Here is an 11,561-nt window from a genome sequence, read left to right as displayed (position 1 = left end):
CCCCAAACTGGAAAACAATTACATATTCTCCATCTGGTAAATAGATAAAGAAAACTGTGGCACAACTATAAATAGAATATTGTTTATTGATAAAGGAATAAACTATGGATGCAAACACCATCATGGATGTGTGTTTTAAATATATTTTGCTAAAATTTCAGAAAGAAGCCATGTCTAAAAAAATATATGACCAAAGTCTCCTCCAGGCTTTTTTCTTCAGTTGCCATGATGGTTCCATAAGGACATCATAGTTATAACAATCTATTTTAAGGGATAACAACTTAACTTAACCAATGCAAATACTCAATACTTCATTTTTTCTCTATCTTTTATGTTGTGATCTCAGATTTTGCCTCTTTTATATCCTGTGTATTCATTAACACATTATTGTAGCTGTAGTTACTTTGGTACTAATACCAGAGAGTTAAAATGATTTATGCAACACCCATATGGCACTAAAACATTCTATGATTATATTCTTACCTTTACAGTAAGCTTTATGTGTCTTATGTTTTCATGTTGTTGGCATTCTTGTAGTTCAACTTGAATAACTACCTTTAGCATTTTTTATATGGCAGGTGTAATGGTGATGAATTCTGCAGCTTTCTGTATCAAGGAGTATATTTATTTTTCCTTCATTTGGAAGGAGAGTCTCATCAGATGTAATATTCTTCATTGGCAATTCCCCCCCCCACCCAGTATTTTAAACATATCATGTTATGTAAACATATTTTTTTATTTTGAGTTTAGCATCCCTTTTTCTCAGGTGCTGTCACTTAATGTGATTTTGGAAATAAGTTGTTCAAATGATAGATACTCAAACCCATATATTTTTTCTTTACATGTTATTTTATATTCTTATGTATACTGCATATATTCATATCAGAAACAAATTTCATATGGTATCTTCCTTAGGTTCCTTTTGTTTAAATGTTTTCTTGTAATAATGATTCTATTTCATTTGTAATTTACTTGACATAAGATATAAGCTTTTATATTCTTTAGAATTTATGAATAGTTTACCAGTAGTTCTGGTGATCAGATGTTGAATACTTTCTCTTCACTAATTTGTGATAACTCTTTTTTATGTTAAAGACTTATCTGTTCTAAGACTTTAATCCTGGATTATTTGTTATGTTCTTCTAATTGATCTGTCAATTTTTCTGCTAAGTCTGCTGATTTAATGAAAGCCTCATATTATCCTTCAAACATGGTAAGATTGTTATACCATAATTATTATTTTTGTCATAACTAACCCTTGATTTTCTTATTTGTTTAGATAAATTTAAAAGAAATTGTCATATACTTTGCAAAAAGCATGTTATGTTTCAGTTTGGATTGCACAATTATCTGAAATCATTTTGTTAGTTTTGTATACATGTATTGAATTATCATCTTATGTTAATATTATTTCTCATTTTGTTAGTTTTGTATGCATGTATTGAATTATTATCTTATGTTAATATTTTTTTCTCCGTCTTGGAAAATTGGATGTTCTTTATTTAGTGAATTCTTCTTTTACTTCATGTAAGTGTTTTTTCCTTTTATACAGTTTTACTTTTAAAATATGATACTTCTTTTGTAAAATTTTTATCTATTTAATTATGTGATGAAATTGAAGGGTGCAGTAAAGTAAGAATTTAATAAAATTAAAAATAGTTAACTACACATTATTCTAATTTACACTTCTCAGTTTTGAAAATACTCAGTGACTTCTAAGTCCAACATCAGAGTTAAGACAATAATTTTTGCAGCCCATGCCCCAAAGAGATCTATGATTATTAAATTACATTCTCCTCATTAACTTACTCCAAAGACAGAAGATTTCATTTCAAACTATACATGTTAAACACCCACTTAGTCACTTCATGGTATTGACAATGACGAGGATACATTTTAAGTTAGTTTGAATTTCCAAATAAAAGAATAACTCTATAGCAGTTTCTCAGAATACATATTCCTTCGCTCATTATCTCTGCCTCTTAAAGCCTTTGTTTAATTCAAGGCACTTCATACGTAGTGCACAGTGGCAGTCTTCATTCCTTCATCCCTTCCAACATGGTTTTCCTTATTTATATGCTATTTCCTGATTCTTTTAACAAAATATAACCTTTCCCAATGTTAAAATTGATGGAATTTCTACTTACAATATGTATATTATTCTGTTTACATTTTGTGACATTGTTTATTTTCTTTAATTGTCTTCTAATTTGTGAACTACTTGCAGATAAGCACTTTGCATTCATTTTGCATTCTTATTCTGTGGTTTTTCATGTGATAGGTATACAATTATTATGCATGCCTGAATTAAATTTAATTGGGAGATGGAGAAAAAAGACATTGCTTTGTCTAAGTGATTATAGGTTTACCATAGTGCAATCAGTTGTTAAATCAGTTGTTATGCCTACAGATAAAAGTAATTTGAATATGGATTGAAATGATATGCAATGTGTAGAAAATAGTAGTATTTGGGACTGTATTGAACCTACAGAGACAGAATTCAGTAATAATGGTTAAAACAGAAATTTTGCCTTTGCATACATTTCCTTAGGAAATAAACTCTACACTAGTTACAAGAGGCCCTCACAATAGCTAGTATATAGATAAACTGGGAATATGATTTTAAAACCATGAATCCCTAGATAGAAATGATATTTGCTAGTCTATGATAAAAAAAAAAGAAAGCCTTGTTAGCAATAGCCCCACGGGACAATAACTCATCAATAAGAAATACATTTTTAGTTTTACCTCCTCTTAAATAAAGTATGTAGGACATAACAAAATCAGTATGAAAAGAACACACACCTGATACATTATCATACTTCAAGGTTTTTATGCGGCACTTCTAACATTAAAAGAGCTGAAAAATTCCAACTCTATCTTAGAGGCATCTCTATGGCAGCCTACCAAAGACTCATGTAAGTTTTCATACTCTGCCACTTCAAAGAGCTCTATGTGGACCACCTATTTTAATACAATGGTCCATTGCTTTTGATTGCATGTGAGATTGAATGTCCCTTTTTATATCTGAACTCCCACTTAACATTCTGAGATTTGCTGACTTGTTTTCACATGTCAATCAATTTCATGCCCTTCTGCAGACTTAGCCATTGTTCTCTGGGTTTATTCTGACAGTTACATATCACATAGTGTGGCACCACAGTAAGAGGCCAATATATTCACTTAATCTAAATCTCTTCTTTGTATGAATAGGCACACACATATATTTTCAGATGTGGCTTCCATTTTCACACACATAATTATGCCAACATACTATCTTAAAATTCTTAACCTGTAGTTTCTGCCATGAAAATGTTAGCTTTATCACTTGTTTACCATATGATTGGACAGTTATTAACCTGAGATTATATAATACATGCACAGAACTAAATTTCAAGTGTGATTGTGAGAGTTCCTTGTAGATAGGCATATTGCTCATGATTGTGCAAATGTGTGTAATCCACTTTGTAAATATAATATCCATACCTATACTCATAGAAAAATCTTATCACATAGTATATAAGAAATGGTAACTAATTTTCTCATCCCAAAGTTATAAGGGAACACATATAATCCAATTGTATTCTGTATTTAATAACTTCTAGATTTTTGCATTATTCTTTGAATATAATTGAATTAGAAATATATATTATATACATATGTAGATGTGTATATATATATATACACACAAACATACACGTTCACATGAAATCTTTCTGTTATTTCTTTCCTCCTTCTCTCTTTCTCTTTCTGTCGTCTCCCTCATTATTTCTTCTTTTAGCAAAATCATGATTCAAGATGATTAGAATGTGGATTGGCTGTTTTTATTTTTATGTCTTCACTTTTAAAAATGCAATAAATTATTTATAACTTAATTATTTATAACCTCATTTATATGGTTTCTTTCTTTATAAAAAAGAAAACAACAATGATGTAATAATATATATATATATATATATATATATATATATATATATGTATTTGTATCCATACACACAGACACACATATATATGTAGTATCAGAGAAATTAATAACTGAAAAAACCTGATTGTACTAATTTCCTTACTTCTGTAACTTTTTAAATTCTAATTAAAAATTATTGATGGACAATTTACAGATTGATGGTACTCGGTAGGATTTTTAATTTAGAATGAATTAGGTTATTTCAGATGCTATAATTTTGGAGATTTCATTATTTGTATACCGGCTTCAGTGACTAAAATACTTCGTAAGTGAAATGTCCAAAATTTAGTGCCCCCCAAAATCACCTATATAAAAATCTCACTATCACACTTTCATGAGAAGTATGAGAAGCTGTCCTGTGTTTTGCAAATGGCTTTCAGCTTGCCTTTTAATGAAGTTTGCTTTTTCTACCTTCAAGGATTTATTTATTTGTTCTTTCATTTACCTATTTAAAAAATTGTTTTTAGTTGTAGATGGACACAATGTCTATATTTATTTTTATGTGGTGCTGAGGATGGAACCCAGTGCCTCATGCACGAGAGGCAAGCACTCTACCACTAAGCTATAACCCCAGCCTTCTTCCATTTACCTTTAACATACTTTATAATGACCTCAGGACAGAAGAACCTACCCACATCCATTTCCAAAATGTTTCTATTAGGTTTGTAAGGTGCAGAATCAGTGCACCCTTTAAACTAAATTACTCAAAATCAAATGGTCGAAGGCAGATATTTAGCTAGAGATTTAGTTTTTGCTTCCTGTAGAAATTACATAAATGAGTGATCCAGAAATTTTGTTTAAATTCAAAAATTAGGGCAACCAGTTATTTGTTATTCAAAAGTATTGAGTTAAAGTGAAGTATTGTTTAAATGACTCTAGACCTTTAAATTTTCAATAAATCCACTTTTGCATTTATTTTTGTATTATTACTCAGCTACAAAAACAGAAAGAATATGCTGATGATTATTAAGACAAAATAAGGACTTTACTAACACTTAATAAATTAGAAGAATAATAAATAAGAAATATAATTAGTCTTAAAATATCCTTTCTCCCCCTGTTCTTTTCTGTCTGTCCTCTCTTTTCCTTCTTTTCTTCCTTCTATCCCTTCCTCCCTTTCTCACCTCCTTTTTTCTTTCCTCCCTCCCTCTTCTTATTTTCCCTGTCTTCTTTCAACAAACTCATGGTTCAAGATATAGATTGGGATTTTTAATTAATTCATGTTTAAAGTCAAATTAATTAATTACAACTTAATTACCTATTTGTTTATAAACAAGAGTTCAATGATGATGCAATAATTATATTTCATTAGTCATTATCCTCTCACTCAAATGGCATTGCATTAAATCATTCACACATAAAATTATTCATATTATCATTTATGACTCTGTTCATTAATTTGGCACTATTTATAAATCAGTCCTTTGTACCACTTATAAACAGGTCCTTTTGACACAGGCTTAAGTGTGATGAGAGGAAGACATGAATTTTTCATAGAGAAATAAATATATAAAAATATGAATTAATATGTAAATATAAATATATGTAAAACTTCTGAAATGCATACTTGTGATATATTCTAAGTAAATTTTATATATATATGTGTGTGTGTGTAAAATATATATAGAAACTTATCAACTTGAGGTATTATATTATTTGAGAAATGATACTTCCAATTTCTTTAGCACCTGAATATGATATAAAGAAGAATTTAATAATGTTAAGATAATTTTTGTTTTGGTTAGCTATCCTACCATAGATTATAAACAGAAACGCCATCAACTACACTCTGATGAATAGATTTTTAGTTTTCTCTGGAAACTTCTTGTAGTAAGGCTTGGATTATCTTAGGAAATTAAACACAGGGAAAATATATGTTCAATCAAAAGAAACATACAAAAGTGATCAACTTATAGTAGACTCCATAGCCTAGTATTAGAAAATGATCACAAGCCAAATGAAATAAAAATTTTGTGGAGTGATTTCAGAAGTATGCCGAAAAACCTCATTTCTTATCTTCTCAAATCTTAGGTTGTAGTCGTAATTTCCATGACAGAATTTTTATTTTCTTTAGTTAAGGTTTTTATTGCCCTAGAAATGCCATTCTTCAAAATTATCTTCAGTTAATCTTGGAGCTTCTACCTTGTCCAATAAAAAGTGGTCTTTAAAGCTGTGACCTTCAAATTACACTACTAGAAACTTACTTAATATTCTTTCTTCCGTAGCTACCACTGTTTGAAAGGCTTTGTTTAAATGCTGAATTTATTAATTAATGTTTTGGTACATTTTTTGAAGTAATGAATATAATTGATTGCACAGAAATCCTTTAGGTAAGACAATAAAGGAAAAAGCCACTCAGCAAAAATAGATTTTAATTTACTTAAATATTTTAAGCAATTTAAGTAAAAATAACATAAATAATATTAAAATGAAAAGAGTAGATTAAAATATCTATTTAATATCTGTACAAAAGATAATCCCATAGTATGGAAAATATTATAAATATATATATTAAAAAGATAAAGTTCCCAGTAGAAAAATGGGCAGCAGTCATGGACAGGCAAATGAGGAACTAAAAGAAAAAACAGTTCACACATAACTACAGATAAATGGTCATCTTTATTATTTAAGTGTATTAAAACATCAATATGAGTTTTTATGTAGAAAATAAAAATAACAAGCATAATAAAGTAACTTATTTTAAAAAAACAAATTGAGGAATGGTCATTCTCATATATAATTTTAATAAAATATTTTCATATAATGAATAAAAACATTTGAAGAACATAACTATGATCATATATTCTAAATAAATTAAGTAAACCCATAAATTATAGCTAAAATAAAAAGTAATTTATTATATATTATTTATTTGTTTATTTATTTATTCTAATTTGCTCTATATGACAGCAGATGCATTTCAATTCACAGTACATACAGAGAGCACAGTTTTTCATGTCTCTGGCTTTACACAAAGTAGAGTCACACCATTCCTGTCTTCATACATGAACTTGGGGTATTGATGTCTATCATATTCCTTTGTCATTCCTACCCCTGCCCACTCCCTTCCCTTCCTTCCCTTCCCTTCCCTTTTGTCCTATCTAGAGTTCCTGCATTCCTCACATGCTCTCCCCATCCCCAGTATGGATCAGCATCCTAATATTAGAGAAAAGCTTCAGCATTTGGTATTTTGAGATTGACTTCCTTCACTTAGCATAAGATTCTCTAACTCCAACCATTTACCTGAAATGCCATAATTTTATTCTTTTTTTATTGCTGAGTAATATTCCATAGTGTATGTATACCAGAGTTTCTTTATCTATTCATCTACTGAAGGGCATCTAGGTTGGCTCCACAATTTAGCAATTGTGAATTGTGGTGCTATAAACATTGATGTGGCCATGTTCCTGTAGTATGCTGTTTTTAAGTCCTTTGGGTATAGATCTAGGAGAGGGATAGCTGGGTCAAATGGTGTTTCCATTCCAAGTTTTTCAAGGAATCTCCATACTGCTTTCCATATTGGGTGAACCAATTTGCAGTCCCACCAGCAATGCATGAGTGTGCCATTCTCCCCACATCCTCGCCAAGAGTTATTGTTCTTTGTATTCTTAATAGCTGCCATCCTAACTGGAGCAAGATGAAATCTTAGAGGAGTTTGGATTTGCATTTCTCTAATTACTAGAGATGTTGAACATTTTTTCATGTATTTGTTGATTGATTGTATATCATCTTCTGAAAAGTGTCTGTTCAGATCTTGGCCCATTTATTGATTGGGTTATTTGTTTTTTTGGTGTGAGGATTTTTGAGTTCTTTATATATCCTAGAGATTAGTGCTCTAGCTGATGTGCTGATTTTCATTGTTGTTTTTTGTTTCCTCTTCATGGAATATTTTGCCAAGGATGCTCTGTAGTGCAGGTATTTGAGTTGTAATTTTTTTAACTTTTGTTCATCATGGAAGGGTTTTATTTCATCATCAGATCTAAAGCTTAATTTTGCTGGATATAAGATTCTTGATTGGCATCCATTTTCTTTCGGAGCTTGGTATATGTTGTTCTAGGATTTTCTAGCTTTCAGGGTCTGGGATGAAAAATCTACAAATATCCTAATTGGTTTCCCACTATACATAACCTGATTCCTTTCTCTTGTGGTTTTTAAAACTCTCTCCTTATTCTATATGCTAGGTATTTTCATTATAATGTGCTTGGTATGTATCTGTTGTGATTTTGTACATTTGTGGTCCTGTAAGCCTCTGGTATTTGATTTTCCAATTCATTGTTAATGTATGGAAAAATTTCTGTTATTATTTCATTGAATAGATTGTTAATTCCTTTAATTTGGAACTCTATGCCTTCCTCTATCTCAATAATTCTTAAATTTAGTTTTTAGCATAATTCTTGAATGTTGTGTTCATGGGTTCTTACTATCTTCACTGTGTAGTTAGCATTCTTTTCAATATTACATATTCTGTCTTCATTATCTGAGGTCCTATCTTCCAAGTGATCTAAACTATTGATGATGCTTTCTATTGATCTTTTGATTTGGTTTATTTTTTCTTTCATTTCAAGGATTTCTCTATTTTTTTCAGAATCTTTGTCTCCTTATGGAAGTAATTTTTGCTTCCTATATTTACTTATGTAGCTCTTTCTAGAAATGATCCTTTTCTTCCTGTATTTGTTCTTTTATATCACCCTTTAATTCACAGAACATTGTAATTATGTACATCCTGAACTCCTTCTCTGTCATTACTTCTGTTCTGCTGGCCATAGATTCTAATAATGCAATATCTTGGTTTGTTGGAGTCACTTTCTTCCATTGTTTTTCCATGTTGTTTGTGTGTCTTCCCTTCTAGTAATCCAAGGCATTACTGCTGTTACCCTATAGACTTATAGTGCCCCTGCAGGTTTCCAACACCTCTCCTTTAATGGGGAGAAAAATGTGAACAGATCCCAATACAAACAATATACAACCTTAAACCAAATAGCTGCTATTAACATGTTTATGGATTTGTCACAATATACAGAAATTGTAAGTTCAATTATTATCTATAATATAAAGAGTAGGTTTGTAAAAGGGGCTACAGTTTCTGATGTTGGACACAGTATCGGGGGTGAGGTGTAGGATGAGACGTTAAGCGGGAAAGAGGTGAGGATATAGTTATTAGATCTTAGAAAGTGTGAAAGGGGAATCTAAATAAGTTGTTTAGTATCAGGAGAAGAGAGAGAAATTGATTTTGGTGAGAGAAGTTAGTGGGAAGACAGTAGATTACACAAAAAAACATAATATAAAATGTAAAAAATGTAGGAATAGGACATAAAAGAATATACAACACCATTGTAATATACTATTCAGACATCCCAGTCCTCAGTATCCTTATTCATGCAAATTACTTGGTTTCACAAACTCTGGGGATGTGAAGGTGGAAGAAGAGAGAGAGTGAGAAAAAAAAATCCTAAAGAAGATACAAGGGTTGTTTTTGTTGGAGATCAATATCTTTCCAGCTTCCCTTCTCATCCAATAGGTGGGTTTGTCTGTTGTTTGCTCCTATCTCCACCCTCAAGATGGTGAATGTTATTATGGTGGGAGGGTTGGTCTTGGGGCGTGGCTCCTGGAGGTGACTTATAATACTTGCCAGTTCCTGATGGAAGACTGCATCCCAAGGATCTCCTTTGGGGCTTGCTTGTATGATATGGGTGCCTGGTCTTATCTCCATATATCGCTTATAGACTTCACAATTCCTGGTCTCTAATTTAGTCTCTAAACTGTATCTCACTCACTTCCTCCCTTTCTACTTCCCAACCAGGAACCTTTCTCTCCAGAGGTCTTGTGGGCTGCTATCTGGGGCCTGTGCACCTGTCTCAGAGAGTTTTTTTATATTAGGTAGTTCAGGACCTGGTTTTGCAACCCAGTTTTGTGAGCTATGGACCGACCACATAGCTGCAGGCATTTTGCAGGTTTAGCAGCTGCAGGGAAAGAGGGTGAATTGGGGATTTTTTGTACTTTGATATTACTTCTAAGCCCCAGCCATTGTTCCAAGTTAGAATTTGCCCAAACTAAACATGGCAATGAATGTGTTGTAAGATGGAGGCTGCTGCTTTCAGCAATGGGGAGTGGGGTCAGGTGGGGCCTGGCAGTGGTATTGAGCAGTGTGTTCAGAGATATAGCTCTGTGGTGTGCAGTATTGTGGCTGGCAGCTCTCTCTGGACCCAGTGCAGTGTCCCCAGGTGCAGGATACTGCCTGTAGGGGATGGTGGGAGTGGTGGCAGTGCTCCAAGAAGGAGGCCACCAGAGGAGCCCCACATTGGTAGATGGGGGTCCACATGGGAGTGGTGGCTAGAGTTCCTGTGTGGGCTACAACTGGGTGTCCTGCATGGGTGCTAATGCCAGTAGTCCTACCCGGGTACCTATAAGATCTGCGTGGATGAGTGGCCAGAAATCCTCTGCTGATGCTGAGGCCTGGAGACCTGCATGGCACAGAAGCTGTGATTCCTACATGGGAGCAGCCATTGTGGGTTCTTTGATGACTTGCAGAGAAACAATATTCCCACTACTGGAATCCCAGGTCCTGGAGCGACACAGAATGCAGCCTCCCCCTGACTTGCCATCTTAGATCTTCCTGATTATATGTTCATAGGGAAAATTTAAAACATCCATGTAATAAAATAACACAAATGCACAAAAAAGCTGGCATACAAAAAATATTCTATTGACATAGAAAATATTTATAATATGCTGTTGAGTAGTTGATTATAAAATAATATGTATGGTTTATTTGCATTAATATTTATTATTTATGTGTGTTCTTATTTAAAATTATTTTTATTTCATTTTGTTAACTTTTTATTTTTCTAAATTAAAATTAATAAGCAGTGGAGTAGATGAAGGGGAAGACGGAAGGGACGGAAAATACATGAATGGTGAAATAAAATTGAGCTAATTATGCTATGTTTTCATATGAGTGTACCACAGTGAATTTCACCTTTATATGTTAAAATAAACTAAATAAAAATTTAAAATTATAAATAAATTAAAGGAAAATCATCAGAGAAAGAGGAGCAGTATATAAAAATCGTATTTCTTTCATGAATGGTTATGTCAAAATGAACCCTAATGCTATGTTTAACTATAATGCATGAATGCTGATATACATATAAAACATTATGAATTAATTTTTAATTTATTTTTTTCTGAGCAAAAATATATTACATTCTCATTGCATAACAGAAATAAACTCAGGCCAGACCCAACATTGCATACCTGTAATCCTAGCAATATGGGAGACTGAGGCAGGAGGATCCCAAGTTTGAGGCCAGCCTCAGCGATGTTGACCCTCAGCAACTTAGTGAGACCCTGTCTCAAAATAAGAAAAACTAAATAAAAAGAACTGGGATGTAGTTCAGTGGTAAAGTGTCCCTGGGTCCCATCTGCAGTATCAGAACAAAGAAACAAACAACAACAACAACAAAAAAAAAACAGTAAATACAGAAATATCTAATGATGAAGTTATTGTAATCTCTCAAGCTCTCACCTGGAGACAATTACTGTTTATACTTTGGGCTAGGCCAGTCAAAACATTTTTATGTGTATGTACTCTATAGCA

Source organism: Marmota monax, unplaced genomic scaffold (genome assembly GCF_021218885.2).
Source record: "Marmota monax isolate L192 unplaced genomic scaffold, Marmota_monax_Labrador192_F-V1.1 WCK01_AAM20220418_F8-fsc00001, whole genome shotgun sequence".
Lineage (NCBI taxonomy): Eukaryota > Metazoa > Chordata > Mammalia > Rodentia > Sciuridae > Marmota > Marmota monax.
The sequence above is the reverse complement of the archived record's forward strand: the minus strand, read 5'-3'. Positions refer to the sequence as shown.